This window comes from Rhinatrema bivittatum, chromosome 14, assembly GCF_901001135.1.
Source record: "Rhinatrema bivittatum chromosome 14, aRhiBiv1.1, whole genome shotgun sequence".
NCBI lineage: Eukaryota > Metazoa > Chordata > Amphibia > Gymnophiona > Rhinatrematidae > Rhinatrema > Rhinatrema bivittatum.
In genome coordinates, this window is record NC_042628.1 from 6,998,950 (window position 1) to 7,024,353 (window position 25,404).

General features: G+C 47.7%; 1 protein-coding gene across 6 annotated transcripts in view; it reads right to left on the reverse strand.

Annotated features, from left to right (window-relative positions):
* RAI1 (retinoic acid induced 1) overlaps positions 1–25,404 on the reverse strand; it is a 171,922-nt gene that overhangs the window by 116,264 nt on the left and 30,254 nt on the right. For 3 of the 6 annotated variants that reach the window (XM_029576487.1, XM_029576483.1, XM_029576485.1), the window contains exon 2: positions 10,137–10,208. The exons of the other annotated variants lie outside the window; for them this stretch is intronic. The gene's annotated coding sequence lies outside the window, so the exon portion shown is untranslated. The remainder of the gene's footprint in view (positions 1–10,136; positions 10,209–25,404) is intronic. 6 annotated transcript variants of the gene reach the window in all.

Sequence of the window (25,404 nt, forward strand, 5' to 3'; positions counted from 1 at the left end):
TACCCCCCTTGGGATCCTGCCAGGTACCTGTGACCTGGATTGACCACTGTTGGGAACAGGATGCTGGGCCTGATGGACCCTTGGTCTGACCCAGTAGGGCATCTTCTTATGTTATCTCTGGTCACAAAGGGAAAACGCTGGCTAATATGTGGACAGGGCACACGCACTGCTAAGGTCTAATTTTTACACACACAGATGTGCTTATATTGTTCACTGCTTTGAGTTTTTACTAGAAAGGCAGTTAAATATTAAATAAACCAAGTAAACAGTCTGCCTTCTGCACACACAAACACTTTCTAGCCCATTGGAGGCATTGACTTGGGGGAGAAGACAGGAGAAGTTGCAATTTCTCTTTCAAGTGAGGTGAAAAGCCAGGAAAGATGGTACAATTTTTGGCCAAAGAATATGGCAGAGTCCTAGGAGCTGACTCGCTCCTGGAGAAGAGGACTCTGTAGCTTGCAATGCTTTTTGTTACAGCAGCAATTTAAGAATCGGCCAAAAAAAAAATGCTGGCATGCAGGAGGCTTCCGTGCCAGGCAGGCCCCGTCACGCGTCGCATCCGACGGTGAGCCCCGGGCAGTCTCCGGCACGTCGCTGGATTATTTTGTGTGCGGCTCCGCATAAAAAGTCACGAGTCCCTGACAGACAGACAGAGGAGGGCGGCTTCTTGCAAAAGAGAGAAGGGTCCCGGTGTCTCCTACTTTTCCACGTTCTAATACACAAGAGATTCAGATTTTCCCTTTCTGTCCAGCTCCCCTCGTTTACCGCGTTCCCCTCTCTCCCCACCGCTCTCCTTCACTATTTACCCCTCTTGGGGAGGGATTCCAGTCAATTTGAGGAAAAGGCAGCTGCGCACGGCGGGTCTCTTATTCCTCGGCACCCCGCGGTGCAATTCTTCTGAGAGTGGATCCCTCCTCGGCGGTCATGAGGCGGAAGCTCCAATGGGCACCGCCAAGTAACCTCCCTCCTCCTCCCTCGCTCGTTTTCCCTCCGCGCCTGTAGCCGAGGGCTCACCTTCTGAAGAGTCAGCTAGAAAGGCTTTCAACAGACAGAGCATCCAGGAAGGCTTCAGGGATCGCCGTAAGAGGAAGAGCAGCCAGCGTCCTATTTTAACGATCAGAGCCTCATGGCGCGCGCTGGCATTTTTCGAGGGCAGGGGCCGGCGAGAGCCACTCTCCCCCCTTCGTCCTCCTGTGCGCACTTGTCTGAAGACCCAAGGATGCTCGGGGACAAGGACCCTGCAAACCGCCAGCTATCAGCCTGCTCTCACACCAGCACCAGCTGCCAACAGAAATTCAACCCTTCCGTTCATTCATTCATGCAAGCAGGGCATGGAAGAAGCAGCACCGCAGTCCTGCTCCCCTTACCCGCCCCCCCCCCCCCCATTTGTGGGGATCACAGAGGTAAGCACAGCTCCCAGAGAGTTATGGGGGTAATCACAACCCAGGAACAGGACTCCTGATTTACAGCCCCCACTGTACATTCGAAAATGCAGGGTTTGTTTTTTTTTTTAACGATTGTTATTTGGTTTCATTACAACCTCGTAATATATTTCAAGCAATGCAGTGAAATACAACTTACTGCCCCATCACCGCCCATGAGAAATGTTACTGCGTTGCATCTTACCACCAGAATTCCCAGCTGGTCATTCAGTCTACAAAACCCAGAGATCTTACATTTCCTCTGTAAATTACTTTGCCAAGATTTCCAGTGAACCCTTGGTCACTTCTGTGCTCCTATTGATTATTGATAGAGCCCATGCCAGAGCTTCTAAAATCAGTTTTGTCTGCCTCTGACCTTGGGTTTCCATCTCCCCTCCCTCCTCCACCAAGACGAATGGCTTCTCCTGAATTCCTACTTCCGTTCTAGTGGGGTGAAAGGCTCTCTCAATCTACCAAGACAGTGCAATACATTTTCACCCTGTGATCAGTGACAAACTCAACATTTTGTTTTCCTGGGAAGTGGGGAAATCCTCATGTTTTAAGTCAAACGTACAGGACTCAACAGGTATCAGAAGATCCGTTTTCATTATGGATGCCACCTTGCTCGTCGAGGCAAAGCAAAAAGAACCAAAACCACACGTAGGAACGTTCCTTACAGCAGAAAGCATTATTCATTCTACCCATTTTGTGCAAGAGCTCTAGTGCATAATAAATTCTCTACAAATAATCCAGATAAACGAAGTTATTTCCAGAGTTACTTGAAAAGGTCTCTACTCACTCACTTTAGACCATGTAGTCCTCCATACGGGCTTCCCTATATCTCGTTGCAACCGACCTTTCTAACCCCGGGTAGCAGAGCCTAATGAACGGCAAAGGCTTTTCCCATTTTGCATCTAGACCTCCAAATACAGCAAAGCATGCCCTATCAACCTCAGGAGAGCTTCTGCTCTCGTAAACCATTTCATTCAATGGCGCAGGAGCTTATCGCCAAAGGTAAGGGACTGCTGGAGGCAGACGTGGGCTAGGGACGCCCTTCCCAGAAAATATCTAATTAACGATACCGTGAAGGAAGTTCCCAGTTTAAAAAAAACCAACCCAACCCAACTGTGCAGACGCAACTGGATTCACATCACTCAAGCCAGGGTGGTCCAAGAGAGTCTTCATAACACGGAAGCTGAAAGACAGCTCTGCTCTCGACCGTGGTCATAAAGGTCATACTACCGACCATATAACAACCGCCCGCCCAATATACAACTTCAAAAAGAACCAAGGGGATTCACAACTTTGGATTTGGACATTTGAGCTATTTTTATGGTGCCATACGCATCTGGAAAATGGTAACGTCAAGGCCCTCGATGCCGTGATCTCTGTTGTTTATTTAATGCACGTACATACCACATCATTAGTAAAACTACAAAACAAAAGCAGCTTACAATTTCCACGCAAAACAAATATTAAAAATCAAGACAAAGCAACCCAATAATCTGCTAGGTGCCACCCTCTCCAGCCAACGAACCTCTTAAAGGAAAAGGGCTGGACTTTAACCAGCTTCCGAAATCTTAAATAGCCGGTTTCATGCCAGTAAGGAAGTCCAAAGCCTGGGGAAGCAAGAAATGAAAACTCACGTTTCAGCCCTCTCTCCCAGGGTCCTGAAAATATTCCAAACGAGCTTCTCGAGAAAACCCTAAGGGCAGGATCGGGCCTGTGCCACACCAGCTAAATCCTTGGCCAAAGTGAACGTCAGACGTCGGAAAATAAGTGATAACAGCTTAAATGTAGCCCTATCCACAGCAGGCAGCCAGCGAAGGGAAGGAAGGCCCTTCCCACAAATCATCAAGCCTACCGGGCTATTTCGAATCAGCTGTAATCGTATCAAGGTGCTGGGTGGCCCCTGCCAATAAAACAATTGCAATAATCAATAAGCACTCCAGAAACCAGGGCAAGCACGATCATTTTTACCACAGTGTCACCTAGAAAAGGTTTACATTGTTGAATCCTCTTCAGTTGGAACCATCCCTTCCTGCTGGTCTGATCTACAAAAGCTTTCGAAGTTAAATCTAACATAACCCCTAGACTTTTAACTAGAAAAGAAATGGGTAGGGTAGGCATATCTGAGAGCGCCAAAAGATAAACAAACTTCACCAAATCCCCACATCTCTCTTTTTAACACCAGACCACCATCTCTTACGCAACCTGAAATTCTAGGCAAACTGGCATTCATCCAGCAAATTACCTTATCAATTCCCTGCGCCACCAAATTCTGCTCTATACCTGGCTGCTTAACCCTCTCCGTCAGTATCTTCCCTGGAAATCTGGAAACTTTTTTCAGGGTAACTGATAAAATAAGGTTTTGGAAACCTCTTCCCGCTTTAATGTTTACATAAGAACATAAGAATTGCCATACTGGATCAGAGCAAGGGTCCATCAAACCCAGTATCCTGTTTCCAACAGTGGCCAATTCAAGTCACAAGTACCTGGCAAGTACCCAAACATTAGATAGATCACAACCTGCTATTGCTTATTGATTACCAAAATAGCAGTTTATGGATTTATCCTTGAGGAACTTATCCAAACCTTTTTTAAACCCAGTTACACTAACTGCTGTAACCACATCCTCTGGCAATGAATTCCAGAGTTTAACTATGTGCTGAGTGAAAAAGAATTTTGATTTGTTTTAAATGAGCTACGTTATACCTTCATGGAGTCCCCCTGGTCCTTCTATTATCTGAGAAAGTAAATAACCGATTTACATTAACTTGTTCGAGTCCTTTCATGATTTTGTAGACCTCTATCATATCCCCACCTCAGTCATGTCTTCTCCAAACTGAACAGCCCTAATCTCTTTAGTCTTTCCTCATAGGGGAGCCATTCCATGTCACTTATTTTAGTTGTCCTTCTCTGCACTTTCTCCAGTGCAGCTATATCCTTTTTGAGATGCGGCGACCAGAACTGCACACAGTATTCAAGGTTTTGTTTATTTATTTATTTAGAAGCTTTTGTATATGATAAACGTTGGGAACATCTCATCGGTTCACAATAAACGAAATGCAGCTAAAAGTGCTTTACGGTGAAACAAAGAACCATGCGCATGAAATTAAACAACAGTGAACTAGGGAACACAACGTACAAGAATAAATACAGACAGATAACATGAACAAAAAGTAAAACTGAACGCTTTACAAATTATATGGCATAAAATATAATTAATTACAAGAAGGATGTCATAGAAGTCAGAGGGGCAAGTACGAGACCTAGGAGTCACCTTAAGACAATCACCCCAACCTAAAAAGATTTATAGGCTCAACCATGAAAGAAACTCAGACCACTCCTCCACCAAAATGACTTCCGCACTGTTCTGCAAGCCACCATCCTCACCAAAATAGACTCTTGCAACTCCCTACTCCTCGGTCTCCCCAAAGCCTCTATTAAACCCTTACAAATGCTGCAGAACTCTGCTGCCAGAATCCTCACAAAAAAGACCATATTACACCCATCCTCAGGGATCTCCACTGGCTCCCCATCTCCTCCCATATCGTCTACAAAAAACACTCACCATCTTACACAAAACCCTGCACGACCAGAGCATGCGCTGGTTAAACGACTCAATACAATGCCACACAGCCAACAGACCAACCAGATCTTCCTACAAAAGGCACCCTACGCACTCCCTCGCCCAAGCTAACCCATCTCAAACACCACCAAGGAATGTGCTCCTTCAATTGCAGGTCCATCCACCTGGAATTCCATGCCACCTGACCTCAGACAAGAGCAATCTACTCAAAAATTTAAAAAAAACAAACCTCAAAACATTGCTCTTCAAACAGGCCTACCCCTAACACCATCCGCTTCATTCACAGATTAATCCTTCGGCCCAAACCATCACATCCATTTATCCCCTCCATGCTCACCCTACTCTAGCATATTCCACTGCCCTTACAGCACCGCAATTGGATCCTCCTCCATTCCCTCCCTTGTCCATGCCTGTGATATTGCCCTTTGCAATCTCACAACCTGTTTTACCCCCAATATGTTACCAAAGGGGGTAAAACCCTTGTTCATCACTTTGCACTTGTCCACGCGTTAAATTTCATCTGCCATTTGGAAGCCCAATCTTCCGGTCTCGTAACCTCCTCCTGCAATTCATCACAATCCGCTTGAGATTTAACTACTCGACATAATTTAGTGTCAACCGCAAATTTCATCACCTCACTCGTTGTAACCCCTTTTCCAGATCATTTATAAATGTATTAAAAAGCACCGGTCCAAGTACAGGTCCCTGAGGCACTCCACTGTTTATCTTTTTCCAGTGAGAAAACAGACCATTTCATCCTACTCTCTGTTTCCTGTCTTTTTAACCAACTTAAAAATGTGCAAAATTCCTCCTGCTGTCCAGGCCTTCTGGAACGCTCGAGAAGCACAGGGTACTCAGGAGAAGTGACCTTTACAGCAGGAGAAAAGCAACGGATCCTCTTGCTAGACTTAGTTCAGATTTGTGTGCAGTATGTTGCATCCCGGGTGACTCTGCAGCCTCGTTTTCTAAATTTCAGTAGATTTTTTTTTTTTTTTAAACCAGTCTCAAACGTGTTGTGAATGCGCAAGGAACCTCTCTGTGATCCTCCTTTTTGTATGTGCTCCTTTCAGTGTGAAATGGCTGATTTGGGGGTGCCTTCCTTGAAAAAACAGTACAGTCTGGGTACTAGGACAAGTTTTGTTCAACTGTACCTCAATCCAAACTTCTTAAAATGCGGTCAAGCCCACAAATCCCAAATTCCACCGGCAAAACTGCCGCTCTCTAACCGTTCCCTAAATGGAGAGAGCCTTCCACAACAGAGCAGCCGGCAACATGGACGGGGATCTCCACGGCCCACTAAGATCCTCAGGTAGCTTCTAGATGCGCGCCAAGTTAACGCTGCGTTTTCCTGGAGCCGACTCATGGGATCTTCGGCTCTGCCCCAGGCAGAGATTTACTCCCAAGCATGTTTTGTTGGAGGGTAATCATTAGCAGATGAAACTCAAGTAATAAAAAGAGCCTTGAGCTATGCGACGAGAAGACGCATGAAGACCATTCACAGTTCTAGATTTCTATAGCTGCCTAAATAGAAATTGTGTCTAGATTTTAAAGATGCACCAGATCAGCATTTAAATTCAAGGCGGCATGAGATAAACACAGAGGATGTCTGAGGGAGTGGTGGGGATTGCAAAGCTGATACGCAGACTGGATAGGCCTAAAGGTCTTTTTCTGCAGTCATGTTTCCATGTTCTCTTCCTATCAGACAACTGTTATCAACCCAATGTTAACTAATCAAAGACTAATCAGATTTTGTTTCTCCAATTAATTTGCTTTTTCGTAGCGTTCTATTTTTCCCACCTTGCCAGAGAGAGAGAGAGAGAGAGATCCTCACAGCTTTTGATTGGTTAAGGGATTTGGGCAGGGTTCCTGGAAAAGAAAATCATCCACCGTGTACGGTAAAACCCACTCCATGTCATCATGGATGGGTTGAATTAATTTGGATCAAACATCCCTGACGCGGTCGCCTCCATACTGTATATCCATTACAGACAGAGAGAGACGACAATGCGTTCATTTAAGTGAGCCGAGATTCGCAAGATGGTTTCTCACTGGCTTATTTAATCCATGGTCTTGTGAAAATCAGGCAACAGTTACCAGGAAGGCCACATTAACTCCCAGAGCTACGCGCCAAAGTCCATGGCAAGAGAAGAGGCAACCTCCTGCTAGTATTATTACTCGGGGAGCAGTGTAATCTCCCCATTCATTACTGCCTTCCCTGAGGTGGGGCAATACTTTAGCACTATAAAGCCTCCAAAGCAGCCCCCATTTACACACACACACTATATATATATATTATATATATACATAGATACATATATATACACATGCATACATATACATACATATATATATACACATACATACACACACATTTGATGATTCAAAAAAGAAAAAAAAAACCCAATGTCAAAGTAAGAACAAGAAAGGTAGCAATCAAAAAAGCTTATCCCAGGAGGCAGCAAGATCCTGAGTGAGAGCTTTCATTGTAAGGGCAAGAAACTCCATTCTGCCTGCTGTACAGATAACACATTAGGGGGGTTTCCTCTCTTTTAAAGGAAAGAAGGGGGGGAAAAAACCTCTATCTTTAATGCAACAGACAGGTCTGCAGAGACCCAACCAGTCTCTTATTCCGACTTTAATGTAAGAGAGCTGCCCTGGGAATCCATTAACTCCAATTTAAATCGAATTTCAGCCTCCATGTGAAACCCCCACCCCCACCTCCCTCAGATTTCTAAAGACACGCCACAGATTCTGCATAATCCTTTACAGTACTGTAACATGCTAGGCTCTGAACGCTTTTCCTGGCAATATACCCTCCTTCCATTAGGTTTCACGATCCCTGTCCTGCGTGAAGCTACATTTTCCCCCTCCCCTCCTAACCATTCAAGCTTGGCCTTTTTCTTTTAAAAAAAGAGAGCCACCCTCTTTCTGAGGTACGGTATAGGAGTATATTACAGGTTAAAGTAAGGACAATGCAACTGTGCCGTCAAACTCTACAATTATTTCGCCCTCTTCAGTTATTTTTTTTCAGATGGAGGCAGCCATTTTGTCTCCCAGTGACGTCATCGATGACCTATAGCACCGTGACGCAGGCTGGCACAGGTCTGCGGCAGCCTCTCACTTTTCCCTCCAGCTCGGGTAGTTTCCTGCCAGGCAGGCTGGAAGGAAGAGTGGTGGAGCGCTGTAAGTCAGACGTAACGACGCGTGTCGCCGTCACTAGCAAACAAAATGGTTCTCTCCGTTGACAGGAAGCTCGTATTAAAGTCCAAGATAAAATCTTGGAAAGAAATGGGACATAGTTCTGGATGGATTGCCATCGCCTTCTATAGTGCCCAGGGAAGGAGACCGGTCTCCTTTAATGATCACTGTTCCTGGCTGCCAACCTCTTTGTGACACAATATAATTAGCAGGGCTATTGCTTTTGCCAAGGACTCGTTAACAGGGTCCCATCGCCCTACGAAACCGGGTCCCATGCAGGGGCAATATTCTGTTTTGTACTGAGTTTCCTGCTCTTGAGGCACTGCCACTTTTATTCCAAGAACAGGCAGGTCAGTTGCTCATCTGGAGCACAGACTTCTGGCAGCTGTGTTGGCCCTGGGGGAAAAGGGAAAAAAAAAAAAAAAAAAGGAAGAGCAGCTAGAATTCCCGCAGGTTGCGTTGCACCGTCCCAAGGATGGCGTGTGGTACAGGAGGCTCTGGAGGCTGCGTCGCAGTCCTTGCGTGGGTCCTGCGCAGGGAAATCGCAAGCCTGGCCGTGCTGCGTTTCCGCAGACTCTGAATTGGGGGGGGTGGGGGGGTGGTGAGAGGGGGACCGCACAGCTGTCTTTTCTTGGACACATGTGTCGCCAGGGCGCAGTTACCCTCTCCACCAGACAGTGGGAGAGAAGCTGCTCAGCGTGGCTGCTCTGATAAGCGGGCACTGGGCGCCTTTCATTAGGGGGCCCTTGCTCAGTCCTGAGTCCTTGTCAGGCGCTTTCAATCATTTCCTCTCTTTCCCTCAGTGCCCAGGAAAAAAAAACAAACCGCATTTAGTGAAAAGAGGTAAACAACCTCACTCGAGTCACTTGGACGTGAGGTCCCCTACTGAAGACCCGCCCCCCTCCCCCTTTTTACCTTCTTTAGTTTTAATGAGCTTTGTGGAATCCTAAACTCCCACGGAGCGGCTTTCAAATGCACAGTGAGGGATGCGAGTTCAGGGATTAGGGATTCTTCCCCCTCCCCCCCAATTCTTCTTGTCTAGCATTTCATTTAAAAATTGTCATCCGGAAAAAGCAGAAGGGACCCACAGCAACGAGGACCTGGAAGGCGGCCTCTTGGACCAGCGGGGCCCCCTCGGGTAGCAATCGAAGGGCTAGAGATGGTGAAACCTCAAATCCACTGGGGAAAGGAAAAGTAAAGTTTCCCTGGCTTCATTAGAACTCGCACCGGAAAAGTAAGCGCGCGGTAAATGCAACCTGCCTTGCAAACTTCCAACCTGCAAGTGCGAAGAGCAGCCGGAGCCCGCCCCGGGACATTTTATACAAATTGCTCCCGCGCGCATCCGGGCAAACATTCCGAGCTCGGGCACCTTTAACAAGGGGAAAGGCAAAGTTAAGCCGCGCGCATCCGGGCAAACATTCCGAGCTCGGGCACCTTTAACAAGGGGAAAGGCAAAGTTAAGCCGCGCGCATCCGGGGCCGCGGTTCGGGGGGGGGGGAATCCATCCAGGCAGATTGCACCAAAGCGCGCGCTTTACGCTTTTGTTCGGCGCCATAGAAGCGTGCGGCGCTTTCAGCTGCCCCCCCCCCCCAGCGGGGAGCTGCTGGCAGCTGCTGCCCCCCACCTCCTCCCTGGGCCGGGGTCCGGCGCTCAGCGGAGCGGGTCTCTAGAAATGCGCCGGGAAGCCAGAGTCCGTCCCTCCGTGGCAACGCTTCATGCATAAATAACATCTACTGCCGAGTCCTCCCCAACGCCAGCAAGGCAAGCAGAAGGAGAATTAAAAAAATAATAATTAAAAAAAACCAACCCAACAACCACCCTTCCGAAAGACAGCGAGATGGGACAAGAAACGTCTCTGCTATAATAATAATAAAAAAATAAAATAAAAGGCAAAGCCAAGGCATAGATCCGGCGGGTAACAATACCTGCGTGCTGCGTTCCTGTCTCTGTTTTTGCTCTTCCTTCTCTTCCAGGGTACAGTGGGGCCAGATTAGATCCTTAGGAAAGAAAAATGTGAGAAATAGCACAAATCTCTCTCTCTCTCGCTCTCTCCCCTTTCTTCCTCAGCAGCCCTCCCGAGCTCCTTCGGCAGCGATTATTCATGGACCACTAGGGGATATAAGGTAATTAGAAGCAGCCCTATAGCATCCAGCCTGAAAATGTAATACCGGTGGCAGGGGGGGGGGGGGGGGGGGGCGACTTCTTCCGATCTGGCTACAGAGGTGGCAGGGCTGCTGGCACAGGGGAGGGGTTTTTTTTATTTTTTTATTATTATTTGGCGAGGGTGGCTGGCGCTTGCCTTGCCTTCCAGAGCCACAGTGTGAGTGTGTGTGTGTGTGTGTGTGCACGCGCGTGTTTGTGCCAGGAATAGCAAATCAGCTACGGCACACGCAGAGCACGGAAATGCCAACATGCATGGTCAACACAAAGCCAGAGAATTGCTTTTTTTTTTTTTTGTCCTCACTTGGTTCAGTTCTCTGCAGGATGCAAGGACATCTCTCGGTCCCAAAGTCCCATTAGAAGGAAGAGAGATTACGGCTTTCTTCCAGTTCTAATATCTCTCCCTCCCCCCACCCGACAGATCGCGTCCATAAAAGCTTGCGAGCTCCAGTTTCTCAGCTTTGGATGAAAGCGGGGAACGGGTGGGGAGAATGAGGGGAGTGTCAGAGAGAGAGAGAGAGAGAGACAGCAGGAGAACACCAGATTTTAGTGGTTGAAATAAGCAAGGAGGAAGAGTGGCGGGGGGAGGATACAGAAAGATCGTGTGAAGGGAAAAAGCAGAAAGGCAGAGAGAGAGGGAGGGAGTGAAAAGGGGCAGGGAGAGGGCAAACAATAGATAAGAAATAATGAAGAAGAGATGGAAAGGAAAAAAAATACAGAAACCACCAAGAGAACAAGAAAAAAAAACCCCAAACAACAGATGAGAGGCAGAGGGGAGAACGGAAGGCAGGAGAGAAAGGGAGCGAGGAAGGAGATCTGCAGCCCTGCTCTCTCTCTTTCTCGTCAGATCCAGCCGAGTTTGACACGAAAACTACAGAGAGACCCCCAGCCTTGGCTTTTCCTATGCTCTGGCATTTAGGTGGAGTGACAGGACGCCGCCTGGCAAATGAGATCTGACAGCAGCAAATCTCCAAGCAGGGCTTTTGTTTTATTTTTTTATTCCAGGAGTGAGAGTGTGCAGAAGAGAACAAAAAAAAAAGAAAAATTACTCTACCTCCCCAACCCCCACATGCGTGCACAAGAGAAAGGACGAAAACACGGAGAGAATCCCAGCATTGTGGAGGCCACCTTTCAATACAAAGAAAGCAGGACCCCTCTGAACCCTTAGCTCAAGGACACTTAGCAAAGCCTATTGAAATATTTTCCAGAGTCCGACTGGAAGTAAACACTTTGTTTGCATGGAAACCGCGACTGGAGAATGCTTCAGCGGGCTTTGAGAAGGATTTCTGCCGCTCTCTGCGCCGAGAAACCCTTTTAATGCTGCACTTAAAGACCCACCCCGGCAGAGCATCCCCTGCAGGGAGCAGCAGCTCTGCCCCTGGAGACATTCCTGAGCAGGCTGCATGCATGGTCTCTGAGGGACCCACGTGTAACCCTTCAGGGCACACCAAGCCTTGACCTAGCTGCTGCCGTCCACACTGCCCATCGCCATCTGCTCCTTGACCCACTGTACTGGACTGGATTACAGGACACTTCCCTGTCCTGGGCCCTCTTCTTCCCGTGGTGCTCTGATCTCCCTCCCATGGTTTTCAGTACTATTTTCAGCTAGGTTAGATCTAACCTCTCTAAATCAGAAACGCCACCAAGAATCCAGTCCCAAGTCTCAGCCCGATTGTCTTGAAGTCACCGCCTAGATGTCCCACCGCCACTATAAAATTAAAACAACAAAGACGGAACTTTTTGTCTTTCTCCCAAACCCTCTTCCCCATCTCTGTGGATGGCGCTCTCATCCTCCCTTGGACAGTAACCTTGGGGAAACCTTCTCTACACACATCCAGAATGGTACACTAAAGCATGGCTTTCCCCCTCTATAAAGTCATTAGAATCCATCCCTCCCTTTCTGAGCCACTACCAAACCCCTCACCTAATCACCTCTGATATAGACCACTGCAACCTGCTCTTTGCAGGAGGCTTCGTTCTGAGCCGTCTTTCTCCACTGCAATCTATCTTCCTTCAACATGACCATGTCACTCCTCTTCTCAAGACGCTCCCCCCCTGCTTCTGCCTGCAGTTCAAGCTTCTCCCACTCGCCCACAAATGCATTCAATCTGCAGCTCCTCATTACCTCTCCCTTCCCTACACCCTTTCTCGTGAACTGTTCATCAGGCAAGTCACTCTGATCTTCACCCTTCTTCACCACCATGCTTTGCACCCACTGTGTCACACACCTGGAGAGGGGGCATCAAGCTCCTTCTCTGGCCACATTGAAACGGTCTAAAAACCCATCTTTTTGAGGCTGCTTTTAAATTCTAACCACTTCTCTACAATAAAAGAAAGTGTATTAGGTATGTTTGTCTTGACTAGATTGTAAGCTCTATGGAGAAGGGACTCTCTCTATGCATCTATGCAGCACAATTTAGAAATGATTAACAGCAGCAAAAAGGTTCATAGTCCAGCATCGGCAAGCAGCAGGTGCTAGAGAATGTGCAAGAGTTGCCCATTGACTGTTGTGCACTGCATCCAGCAATCCTGGTTTAAGGATGCCCTGAACCAAGGCAAGCATCCCAACTGCTGAGTTTAATGTCCTCCGACTGATCTATTCTCCATAAATCCCCCTTCTGAACGTGGCTCAATTGCTGCCACAATGTCTGCTAACAAGGAGCAACCCCTATCTCATGTATTCACAAATCATCAAGAGCCTACACCCCACCGTCGAAACTGATAGCTTGAGTTTAAACCTAGCCACCCTCTTCCCTACATCATCTGCTTCCATAAACTTCAATAGGCTCACCCTTGAAGAATGGAAGACAGACCAGCTTTCTGCTTACAATAAAAATCCATAGAATTACCCTCACCAAGAATCAGCAGGTCAGCCAATTTGCTTTATCTCCCAAAGAGATCTAACCAAGAATTAGAAATGTGTGGATGTAGCAACCAAGCTCACGTCTATAGCACTGGGTAGAATTCTGCATGTGGTACGTTCCAAGAGAAGTTGAGTCTCCAAGAATATGGGGGACAAATACACCAAGACTAGGAGAAACCCCTCATTTTTTATTTTTACTATATTCAGGTGCCCTCCTGGCTCCACACTGATTCCCATATACAACTGGTGAGATTTCTACTAGGTCTCCCATCATCCCATACTAAACCTCTCCAAATGATACAGAACACGGCAGCAAGAATCTTAACAAACAAGAGGAGAAGAGATCACATTACGCCAGTCCTCAAAGACCTTCACTGGTTGCCAATCCACTACAGAATAATCCATAAGTCCCTCACCACAATCTACAAAAATATCCATGGACTTGCTCCACTCTATCTACAAATAACTCTCAAAAAACACTCCTCCACCAGACCCATTAGAGAAGCGTACAGAGAATATCTACAGGTACCACACGCCAATACCACCCAACATATAACAGTGAGAGATCGGGCCTTCTCCACAGCAGGTCCCCCACTATAGAACTCCATCCCCTTAGAATTACGACAGGAACCATGCCTTCCAACCTTCAGAAAAAGACTTAAAACATGGTTATTCAAGAAAGCCTTTCCGGACCCTTACTGATTCTCTTCCATCAAACTTAGCCATACTGATCATCATCCATTAAACTGATCCAGACATTACCAACTACTGCAACGTTCTACTTCTTATGTTAAACTTCTATCATCTTCTTCTTCTACTCCCAGTTAGAATCATCCCTGTTTTATTGTAACTTCTTTTTCTGTGCACTTGTTATAATTTGTAATTTATACTCTCATGTTATAGTTATGTACGTTATAATGTATTGCTCACCCCTTGTTATATGTAAACCGACATGATACGAATCTCTGTGAATGCCGGTATAGAAAAACACAAATAAATAAATAAAATAAATAAATTTCCATTATCAACCAGAGAACACACTTATTTATACCACATACTCAACCGCCTCAGTCCAACACTACCCAGCATAGCCCTGAGGTAGATTTATGCCACTTGGGACTGACAAACTGCAATACTGAACATTTTTTGCCCATAGATACAGCAGAACTACCTCAACACACACTATTCTGTGGTCATGTACAATTTTGCATGTAGCCCTTTTATGAGGGACAAAGCCTGCAAAGCTCAGTTGACTGTAATTTGGAGGAGCTGCTCTAGGACATTTTTCTTTACACTTCTGCAAGTCCAGTGCATTGACGGGAGGTTTCACAGACTGCCTGGGCCCCTGCCACTTGGCCATGTCTTGAAAAAAGATGGAATCCTGCCTAGGCCAGCTGCATTATGGTTGTGTGTATGTATGGACTTTGTCTGGACTTTCTATTCCTAGCTGCCCTTAGTAAAAATTCCCTCCTTTCTCAGCATCGCAGATATAAATGATTTTGAGAACTTGGTGTCCTCCGGAGAGTACTGCAGCTGTATTCTGAAAAGGCCATACAGATTACTACAGCCAAGCTTTATGAAGGGAAGGCCTCAATATTACAACTGTGCTCCAGGAAGGGTTGAGGAAGGCCTAAGAGAACAATAGAGCCTTGCTCCAGGAAGGGTTGAGGTAGCCATCAGAGAACACTACAACTGTGCTCCAGGAAGGGTTGAGGTAGCCTTCAGAGAACACTACAACTGTGCTCCAGGAAAGCCTGAGAGAACAATACAACTGTGCTCCAGAAAGGGCTGAAGAAGGCCTCAGAGTATGCTACCAATGTGCTCCAGGAATGGCTGAGGAAGACCTGAGAGAACATTATAGTTGTGCTCCAGGAATGGCTGAGGAAGACCTGAGAGAACATTATAGTTGTGCTCCAGGAAGGGTTGAGGAAAGCCTCAGAGAACGCTACAGCTGTGCTTCCTAAAGGCTTGTGGAATGGCACCTGAAAGTGCTGCACATGTTTTATCAAGGAAGATCTAATTTACAACCTTTAAATATGGATAAGTTGAAACACAAGTGTGGCTCTTGACCAGGTTCACCACCCAGCTGAGCTCCTGCAACAGGGAGATCTCCCTTGCAGTTCACTCTACAGCTCTCTTCCAGCAACCTGGCTCGAATCAGCCAGTCGTCCAAATACGAGTGTATGAGGATCCCATCTTTTCTCAATTCTGCCGCCACTACCACCATTACCTTGGAAAAGGTCCTTTGGGGCAGTCACCAGACCAAAGGGCAGGGCCTGAAACTGATCATGGTGTCCCAGAACTGCGAACCACAGAAAGCATTGATTGCTCTAGTCAGATGGGAATATGAAGGTACACCTCAGACAGATCCAAAGAAGTCAGAAATTCCTCTGACTGTACAACCATTATCATCAAGCACAATGTTTCTGCAGATGACAGTTGACACCTTTGAGATCCAGGATGGGACGCAAGGAGCCCTCCTTCTTGGGCACAATGAAATAAATGGAATATTGACCCGTATTTTCTTGAGTTGTGGACACTGGAACCACAGCCCTCAGACTGAGGAGCCTTGCCAATGTATTTTCCACTGCCTGCTTCTTCTGTGGTGAGTAGCAGGGAGACATCATGAACACGTCCCGAGGAACACTGCAAAACTCCAGCGAATATCCTTCTTGTATCAATTCCAGGACCCATTGATTCGATGTGATCTCCACCCACCTCTGACAGAAGAGAGCGGCGCCCCCTTATCTCCTGTTCCCGGGGGTGGGTCAGCAAACCTTCATTGGGAAGGTTGGGAAGTTCCACTACCCAAATCCGCGCCCCTTCTTGGCTGTCGGGGATGAAAGGACTGAGACCTATCAAAGGTCGAGTTCTCTGAAGGGTCGTTCCTCTATAGGGACAAAAACGCCTGGATCCGCTCATGTTAAAAGAGCGTGACGTCTGCTTCTTATCCTCTGGCAAATGAGGAACCGGAGATTCACCCCACTTACTGGCCAGTTTTTTCAACTCACTCCAAATAATAATGAGCCTTTAAAGGGTAATTTGGTAAAGTTCACCTTGGAGGTCGCATCGGCCAACCAATTCCGTTTCCACAACTGATGTCCAGCCACTACTATGGAAGCCACTCCTCTGGCTGAAAAGTGGACCAAATCACAGCACGCATCCGCCAAAAAAGCAGCAGCTGGCTCTGGGGTGAACTGCCCTGGAGTTCACCCCAGAGTCATCGACCCCCTGGGAGAGAAGCAAACAAGATCGAGCCACCAGGGAACAAATGCAGCACACAGCGCAAAGCCTGCGAGCGGGACCTAGCCTACAGAGGCTGCTCAACCCACCAGGCTGCCCACATCCCTCGACCTCACAGGGAGCAGGACGAACATCGGAACAGCAAGCTGAGCATGGAGACCGGGAAAAAGGAGGCAGCCCTTAGCTGGCTGAGTACAGAGGCAATCTCCGGCTGCAGGGGGAGAGGGCATTTGCCGTCACCGCCGCACTTGGCTTCCTGCACCCCGCTGCCTTTCAGCCACTTGAGCGGCTAAGTCCACGCCGGCTGAAAAACCAGCTACTGGAGCAGAGCACTCATCTGAGGGACCACGGAAATCACCCTAGGACTTCTCAGCTGGGGGAGGGACATTTTGGTATCAGCGAAGGAGAGTGGGGTGAATGTAATAGCCTTAATTCTCCTTTTCCAAAATGAAGCAATCCCCAGTAGGGAGATGCAGGTCCACCATCGGCTGGAGACGGAGAATACTGGGGGGCTGATGTCACTGCAGGGGTGTACATACTGTGTCTCCATCTGCTGGTAGAGGTGCGTAATCCACCTGTTCTGGACGCTAAGAAATGTCATCGCAGGTCTTACTCCATCCACCATCCTCTCCAGCACAGTTCCCTTTCCCTTTCCGTCCATTGCATGCATGTCTGGCACAAAAACAATGGGCAGAATCCAAACACCTCTGCTGCAAGGCCATTCCAGCCAGGTGGCCACACTTTCTCACAATCCTTTTGCACTGCCCTCCCTTCAGCTTTGTACGACGACCCCTTGACCTTGAGCTTCTCATTCGAAGGAAAATGCTTCCTCCGGTCCTTTAATGAAGTTTGGGAGATACCTGAAGGTTAGGGAACATCTTTACCTCCCTCATTCTCTCTGTCTGTCTGTGGATCACGGTGCAGGGCATTGGACCAGAACACGTCCTCTTCGTGTCATAGAAAAGAAACCCACTGGTCGCCTGCCTCTGGCCGCTGCTCAGGCATACTGTCGGCCATAATGGCACATGGAACACCTTAAGCCTAGGAATTAGTTTTTTGTTCCCCATCCTGGATTAATATTACAGACACCCCAGAATAATGTTTATCGTAAAAGTTATAGTCGCATGGAATTGGGACATGGCCTGTGCCCGGAGGACCCTTCTCGCCACCAGGGTGACGACCCAAGCCAGGCCCCTGCATGTATGAGGAAGCCACGCGCACTCGCACTACTCTCCGTCTCTCATACGGTAAAGAGCTACACATTTTGGGGGGTTTTTCTGGGTGGGAATGTTCGTTTTTTTAGATTTGTAATACAGTCTGTCACTCCCTTAATGAGCTGTGGTTGGTGGAATTAGGGATTTTAAATTATCGTTTCTATTTCCTCTATTGTGTTTATGCTGTTAGCTGCTTTCCAGTCTCCTTTTTCTGGGTGAGGGAGGTGGTATATGAGCCTAAATAGAAACAGAGAACAAAACAGGAAAATACCAAGCCAATGAATTTGCCAGGTCTCTCTAATGGTGCCCAGAGAGGCCATAGGAGTGGAGCAGCTCACTTCTGCCCTTGGGGTAAGTAAGAGAACCACTCACTTTTAACTCACCCTCAGCATTCAAGCGCGCCTGCCTTTCCCTGCCAGCGAAAATGCGCCTCGCTGGGTGCCACGAACAGGCCACAGATGCGGGATGCCGACGCAATCTCCTCAGCCTGTCCAGGAGTGACTACCGCCTTCCCATGCAAAGACTGCTTCCTCTCTCCCTCTCTGGCCAAGCCTAAGAAATCTGCAATGGGCTAGAACTGATCCATGAAGAGGAAACCCATTTACAGAAAATCTGTGAAAGCAATCAGCTTGGATGGCATTGCATTTCTAAGGCTAGGTTTCCATGCACCATTGGACTGTAATCAACCTAAGGGACTCTATTCCATAACCAAGATGATCGTCATCTATAATTACTGCCTACTGGCACTTACAAAACGCCAGCCAGTCAGCGCTGCCGCACTCAGCCAGCTATCTACTGGAGGCTGCCGTTCCAAGCTGATTACACAGGAGCTGGTGTGCGGGCACACACCGCACAGGGGATAAGACCAGAAATGCAGTAGTAGCCTTAGCCTGGCAAGTTCCAGCAGAAGCAATAAATATTCACAAACGAGACGTGTGTGCATTAGTAACGCAGCCAGGTTCCTGCACGTATATACTCTCAAGTCACAAACAAGCTGCTCACAGTATGTGCCTTTTCAAAAATAAACAGCAGAATAGTGTTTAAAGCAGCACCGTGAATTGGCACAGTCAGAAATGCGTCCATTAGCAAATGTACAGCACTGTGTACGCCCATAGAAGGAATTAACATTGATTAAACTATTTTTCCCATAATCTGGGGACAGGAATAGGGCAAGGAATGGATCAGCTTCCTCTATTAAAAAAAAAACACAGAGTGCATAGTGCTGCATGATAGCGGGGGCTGGTAATGCTTGAACTCTGCTCCACACGTGAAAGGGAAATCTCCACGCGCCGGGACTGCTTCGCTGAGATTCTGTGGGCAGAACGATTAGAGACGGGGCCTGCGGATTTCGGGAGGCCAGAAACAGGATGGTAAAGGCAGCCCCTCAACACCTCCAAACTGGCGCCTTCAGACAGAAGGAAGTCCTATAATAATTTAATTAATCTGCGCTTATTAGTGCTGTGAAAGGGAACCGACAGGGAGATTTGTCTGGGAGACAATGGGTGCTGTCAAGAGGTAATTCTGGGGGGGGGGGGGGAGAGATTCATCCCGATTCACACGCCAGTCTGTGGAAGTGAGGGGGCGCCAGTAATCGGCCGGAGATGAAAGGTCACTGTGCTCACAGGTCATTAGCTGGGAAGAACCGGAGAACGGGGAGGGGGAGGGAAAGAGAGGAGGCAGAGAAAGGGAGGAATGGAAATGATTTAACTGCAAAATCCATAAAGATGACGCTCGATTCCCGGACAGAGAAGGAAGGGAAAGGTTTGGGTTTTTTCACAGATTCAGAAAGATGAATCCCCACCTTCCCTCCATTGCCAGAAAATCCTGTTTACCTAATCACAGTTTCTCTTCTAAATCTAATGGTTTAGGAGATTTTTTTTTTTTTTAACCTGATGAAATTTGCTGGTCCAGCCCGTGGTGCCCCCCTCACCCCTCCTGGTGAGCAGTCTTACAATAACTGGAAGGGACAGTCGCCAGGACAGGAGGAGCAGCAGCCTAGTGGTAAGCCAGATTCAAATCCCACTGCTGCCACCGAAGCTCCTTGTCTCTTTGGGAAGTCACTTCACCCTCCAGTGCCTCAGCTACAAACTTAGGGCCTCGTTTACTAAGCAGAATGAGGGAACAGCCTTAGTAAATCAGGCCCATAGACTGTGAGCCCTCCTGGGGACACGTGAATAACTCAGGCTAGCAATAATAAAGCCTGAGTTAAATCTTAAGTAAAAACAAAAAAGCTGTGCCACGGAAGGGTGAGGAAGATTATGCAAGAAGTTCAGGAAACAGAGTACAAGGTCAAGAAGTTTGAGAAGCGGCCCAGGATGCCAGCAGTAGCCTGCCTTAAGTACATTCTGGTCCACATGGCTGCCTATCTGCAAGTCATAGGCATAAAAAGAATTAGCGAGATAGGAAAAACCAGAGAGACAAATCTACGAGACGAGAGAGACTCTGGAAAAGGAGCCAGGAGAAGAGGAAAGAAACCAGAGAGACAAATCTACGAGACAAGAGAGGCTCTGGAAAAGGAGCCAGGAGAAGAGGAAAGAAACCAGAGAGACAAATCTACGAGACGAGAGAGGCTCTGGAAAAGGAGCCAGGAGAAGAGGAAAGAAACCAGAGAGACAAATCTACGAGACGAGAGAGGCTCTGGAAAAGGAGCCAGGAGAAGAGGAAAGAAACCAGAGAGACAAATCTACGAGACGAGAGAGGCTCTGGAAAAGGAGCCAGGAGAAGAGGAAAGAAACCAGAGAGACAAATCTACAAGACGAGAGAGGCTCTGGAAAAGGAGCCAGGAGAAGAGGAAAGAAACCAGAGAGACAAATCTACGAGACGAGAGAGGCTCTGGAAAAGGAGCCAGGAGAAGAGGAAAGAAACCAGAGAGACAAATCTACGAGACGAGAGAGACTCTGGAAAAGGAGCCAGGAGAAGAGGAAAGACACTATCAGCATATGAAGGCTGGGTACGGAAAGTACCTTCTCCCTAGAGCTCAGGGCTTGCTCAAGGTCAAGCAGCAAGTGCCGGAAAAGGGGATACGAATCTGGAGATCACAGTCGGGAGCTCTCCAGGCTCAAATGACCCCGCCGTGCTTCCAGCCCTCCAGAAAGGTAGAGCCAGGAACAAAAAGGTACAATGACAGACACCTACATCCATGATCCGTATAGATAAATAAAAAGAAATAGAAAAGATCCCAAAAAGGAACGTACAAAACTATGAAAGGCACTGGGGTATATCGGCAACCCCCTTTTATAGAAGGGAATGTATGGCACAAGGATGCACACACGCACCTTTTAAAATCTACCCCAAGTGGACAAGGCCATGGGGCCGGATGAGATAAACCTGGGGATACTGAGGGAGCTCAGAGATGAGCTGGCGGGTCCCCTGCATGACCTGTTCAATAGATCCCTGGAAACGGGAGTGGTGCCGAGAGATTGGAGAAGAGCGGTGGTGGTCCCGGCTCCACAAGAGTGGGAGCAGAGAGGAGGCTGGAAACTACAGGCCGGTTAGCCTCACCCTCAGTGGTGGGAAAATTAATGGAGGCTCTGCTGAAGGAAAGGATAGTAAACCATCCTACAGTCAGGAGGATTGCTGGACCCAAGGCAACATGGATTCACCAGGGGAATGTCCTGTCAGACAAATCTGATTGATTTTTTTTTGATTGGGTGACTAGAGAACTGGATCGAGGAAAAGCGCTCGATGTGATCTACTTGGATTTCAGCAAAGCCTTTGATATGGTCCCACATAGGAGGCTCGTGAATAAAATGAGAAGCTTAGGAGTGAGCGCCAAAGTGGTGGCCTGGATTGCAAACTGGTTGATGGATAGAAGACAGCGTGCGATGGTAAATGGAACCTGCTCTGAAGAGAGAGCGGTTTTAAGTGGAGTGCCACAAGGATTGGTGTTGGGACTGGTTCTGTTCAATATCTTTGTGAGCGACACTGCGGAAGGGATAGAAGATAAAGTTTGCCTATTTGCAGATACAACAGAGTGGACACCCCTGAAGGAGTAGGGAGAATGAAAAGCGATTTAAGAAAGCTGGAAGAGTGGTTGAAGATTTGGCAGCTGGGATTCAATGCCAAGAAGTGCGGAGTCCTGCATCTGGGATGCGGTAATCCAAAAGAGCTGTATGTGATGGGGGTGAAGGGCTGATGTGCACGGGACAAGAGAGGGACCTTGGGGTGATAGGGTCTGGTGATCTGAAGATGGCGAAGCAAGGTGACAGGACAATAGCTAAAGCCAGAAGAATGCTGGGCTGGACAGAGAGAGGAATAACCATCAGGAAAAAGGAGGTGGTGATGCCCTTCTACAGGTCCTTGGTGAGGCCTCACGTGGACCACCGTGTTCAGTTTTGAAAACCAAATCTCAAAATAGGATAGAGACAAGATGGAGGCGGTCCAGAGAAGAGTGACCAGATTGGTGTGGGGTGAGCATTTTAAAAATCTGATCTGCTCTTAATAAGGATTTAGTGGAGAAACCACAGGAGGTAGATTTGGTCAGGGCTCTCTCAGAAGATGACTGGGACCTTTAACCATAGGACTCTCAGAGACAGGGCTTTCTCTACAGCAGGACCTACCTTGTGGAATTCTATCCCACCAGAACTGAGACAGGAACCTTGCCTCCCCACTTTCAGAAAAAGACTTAAAACCTGGCTATTCTTGAAAGCCTTTCCAGACACCAACTGAACCCACTCTCAACTCAAGCAACTAAGAACTCCCGTCAGGGTAATCAACAACCTTTGACAACTCAATAATGTTCTCTTTTTTTTTTTTTTTTTTTTAATGAGGCAGGTTTATTTACCTTGGTTTTATTTACCTTGGTCATTCTTTTGTTATCTCAGTGTTAATCTCTCTTTTGCCTTCTCTTCATTCCAAGTTGCATTTTATCCCTGTTTTATTGTAACTGCTACCTTATTCTTCTATCACATGTTAATGTTTTTAAGTTATTAAGTATTTATTCTGTTGTCACACCTTGTTATTTGTAAACCGGCATGATGCGACTCCCATCGCGAATGCCGGTTTATAAGAAATTTAAATAAATAAATAAATAAATAAAATATTCACAGGGGTTTAGTAACTGCTTTCCGCTGCTTGCCAGATGGTATCAGCCCCCAGTAAGATTGCAGAAAATGCTTGTTAAGGCTGGCGGAGATGTGGGGACAGGGGTTCTCCTCCTCATATTTAGTGGTCATGGGATCCTATTGCTCATTTTTAGAGGGTTTCCTCCCATTCTGTGTCTATGGAAAAGTCCGTGGTAAATGAGGGGAAAGGAGAATGAGATGCACCATTGCGCATTCCTGTCCTGGGCATTTCTCCTTTATTTCAGAAATTGCTACCAGTGATCTTCACAGCTGCTAGACGTGAAACTGCTTGTTTCTGGAAGCAAAGTGCTGCTCCAACTGAGGTCCTTGTAGCAACGCTTGGGTCATCTACGTCGTTTGTACAAAGTTAACTGCCAACCGGCACCAATCGCTGCAGAAATGTGAAAAGACTTGGCTCCCAACTCCTCACTGGACGTCTTCTTGAAGCTAACGGAGGGTTTTCTCCTTTTATTTTTCATTTCTTTCCTTTTCTTATCTGGCTCCTGATTTTTTAATTTGGATTTTAATTCGTGCTACCTGGTCTCCTTGCTTCGTGTTGTCTTTTATGCAGGTTGACTATTCATTTGGGAGTGACTATTGACAAGGACCTCAGCCTCAAGCACCACATCTCCAACATGATCCAAGATGGATTCTTCAAACTGCAAACACTAAAAAAAAGCTCAAACCTCTTCTTCACGCTCAAGACTTTAGAACGGTCCTACAAACAATAATCCGCTCAAAAATTGACTACTGCAACACATTACTCCTTGGCCTCCCCGAAGCCACCATCAGACCTCTTCAGGTACTACAAAACCAGGTCCATAACAAACATAAAAAAATGCAACCACATCACTCCCATACTAAAAGAGCTTTACTGGCTTCCAATCAACCAAATAATTCAATACAAAACCCTCACCCTCATCCACAAAAAAATAAACAACAACGAGATGAACTGGTTAAACAATGACATACTCCCATACTCCACACAAAGAAACCTCAGGTCCTCAAACACTGGCCTCCTAGTCGTTCCTAACTCCAAAACAACGCACCTCACATCAACCTGCAAACGAGCCATATCCGTGGCTGGCCCCACACTCTGGAACTCCCTCCCACCCCCACTCAGAAATGAACCTTCCACTCAAATATTCAAAAAACATCTCAAAACCTGGCTCTTCAGAAAAGCCTTCCCACCAGATCCTTAACTCCCCCCCCCCTGGACTCACCCCCCTCCTTGAAAACGAAACCCCTACCACTATCACCCTCTGCCCTACCCCCCCCCCCCCGCCCTGCCTCATCATACTCCCCCCCAGCCACATACTAAATCCCTCCCCAATTTTCCTCCCTAAGACACTATTAGATGGTATCTTATATCTCTTTTCCCAAGTTGCAATGTTATAACGTCATATGTAAATGTTTCTCTTCCCCGTCCATACCAGTTACCATGTTACAATGTAAAATAAGCTGATCTTGCCTTATTTATTTAGTTATATGTAAACCGATGTGATCGCCGCGGGCTCTTCTGCCCGCGGCGATCTCCCCCTCAGCGGCTGCCGACCCGTGCGAAGGCCTGCGCAATCGGCACCCAGACCCACCGGGGTAAGGCCTCTAAAAAGCGCACTTACCTCCGTTGGATCCGGGCCCGAGCACGCGGCTCCCTCCGACGTCCTCCGGCCGCCCCGACCGCCATGAAGGCCCGCCCCCGGCCGACCAGCCAGCCAATCAACAGGGGCCCTGAGGCTCCTTAAAGTGCCTGCAGCTCCGGCGCCGCGCGCCTGTGCGTCGCGCGCCGAAGGAGCGCGACAAAGGGGCCCGCCCCTTTGGGCAGCCCCTTCGGACTGCCCTCGAAGGACCCCGGAGCCACTACCCTGGTCCCTCCGTTCATCACTCTACAATCCCTTGGCCTTGAAGCAGCGCTGCTTGCTAGTCTGCTGCCAAGACCTACCTTGTTCCTAGAACCCTGGACAAGAAAAGACAAGGAAAGACGCTGATGCAGTGAAAGTGCCTACCAGCTTATAACCGGACTATCACCCTCACAGCTGTCGCCACCTGGTGAGCATTGCAATCTTCACCATTCCTTGCTCTACATACCTGTTACCAGATGTACATTATCTCACTGTATGTAACCTGCTGCACTGTATATCAAATAACTCCCCTACTGCACCCGTCTCCACCACCCTCCTCCTCTTCTCCTCCTTAACCCCTACTACACCACCCCACCTGACTGCTAGCGGTGCCAATATGGCTGCCTACGCAATCCCTCGCATCCACCACCCACTCTCCAGAATACCTCCCCCCCTCTCCTCCCCCGCCACACCCCCCCTCTCCGCAAATCCCTCATCCCCATCCTTACCTCACCGCTTACACAATTCCTCGGCCTCACCACCCTCTCTATCATTCTTATCAACGCGCAATCCCTATCAAAAAAGACGCCAATCCTCAATGACCTGCTCACGGACTGCACACCAGACATCTGTGCAGTCACTGAAACATGGTTCAAAGACTCAGACACCGTCCATATAAACCAACTCCCAACCACCCTTTATGACATCTTCCCCATCCACCGACCCAAAAAAAGAGGAGGTGGAATCCTCTTAGCAGCTAAAAAATTCCTCAACCCATCAGCATAGCCACTCCACCCAAACTTGAAATA